Source organism: Canariomyces notabilis (assembly GCF_033297395.1).
Source record: "Canariomyces notabilis strain CBS 508.74 unplaced genomic scaffold N656scaffold_46, whole genome shotgun sequence".
Taxonomy (NCBI): domain Eukaryota; kingdom Fungi; phylum Ascomycota; class Sordariomycetes; order Sordariales; family Chaetomiaceae; genus Canariomyces; species Canariomyces notabilis.
Genome location: NW_027041868.1, coordinates 6231 through 7735, shown reverse-complemented (window position 1 = coordinate 7735; position 1505 = coordinate 6231).

Sequence of the window (1505 nt, the reverse complement as noted above, 5' to 3'; positions counted from 1 at the left end):
ATATTGAGGTGCAGATAAAGGAGGAAATGCAGGCGGGTAGTGGTCGGAAACCAAAGACTGAGACGCGAGCGCGGCGTTGTGGCAAATGCGGCGAGCCCGGGCATAATGCGCGCACTTGTCGGGTAGATATAGAAATGTCTGAAGAAGGCGAGTCTGAGTAGTTTCAATTGTTTTGAGCGATCGTAGGGGAACAAACGAAGATTTAGTTGCGAAGGTGCGATTCTGTGGAGCGTTCGCTCGTGTGGAGCGTTCGCATGTGGAGTACGTTACTCGTCAACAGAAATCCTTTCTTGTCCGACTCCAAAATATCGTCCCGCGACTGGAACACAACACCCCTTGGCAGAGATTTACCAGCCCATTTTCCGTCCTGATTTATAAGGTCCTTGAGCGTCTTGAAGCTTATAACAGAAAAGCGAGGCAGACACACCTGCCATGTAGCTTGGATACCACACCTCCCCAGACCCAAGGGCCACGACGGTATACTCTCCCTTGTTTTCTGATTGAATCTTGTACTGTTGCCCCTGCTGGACATCGATCCTGTTTTCAGCCATCCTTAGGGGAGAACGGGGGCAGCTCTGGGTCAGTGAGCGCTTTCAGGGACGGCATAATGGTCAGATATACGGACTGCATTAGCGGCGACTGGGGCACCGCCTATAGGATAGCGGACTGCGATCCAAGAACCGTGTATCCCGAACCGGAAATAAACGGCTAGCCGCTTGCTTGGGATCATGGGAGACTGGGCGAGCCAACCCACATGCATGCCAAGAATGACCCCAACAGGCCCACGATCGAAATCCTGATGACACCTGCGCCCAAGGGGTACGCGAACTAGAAAATTGGCGCCAAACTTGTCCCGGTAAGCTACCCGCATGAAGCCGTGGTGGATCCTCAATCACAGCTCTCGTTCTCGCAAGTCATACCGCTGGCCACTTTGTAATCCGGGGTGCAACCCGTACCTTGAGGTACCTGCGAGGGTTTCAGCACCTAGCGCGCCGTTCCTTGCTGTTGCCGCCCAAGAGTAGTATCCATGCCCTATTTCAGAAGTCGAGATCCAGGGACGGGTATGTACGTATACTACTACTTCCACCCCCTGTCTGCGCAGACACAGACGGAGGAATATCATGAATAAAAAACATGTATCCAGCCACTCCCCACCCCAACATCAGGACAACCAAATTCACGACCATCCCTGCTATCGGCTTCGTATTATGCCAGGTCCCAAGCAGCTCGGACTCGCCGAACGCGTGCCATCATGCCTGCTTTACACGTGTAGGTGATGGCCGAGTTTTCAGCGCATGTGGGCATAGTCGACAAAGAACAACTTGAACCTGATGGCAACAACTTCATGATTCCACGCAATCCATGGACCCGCGCGGCTGGACGGTTGCTGTTTGCTCCACCCCTACGGAGGCACTGGAGGCCTACCTCACATGGTGGCAGCCTAGTACGCATTGTCTTACTGTCTTATCATTTCTAAAGGCAGGTGGGTTGAAATGTATGGTTTT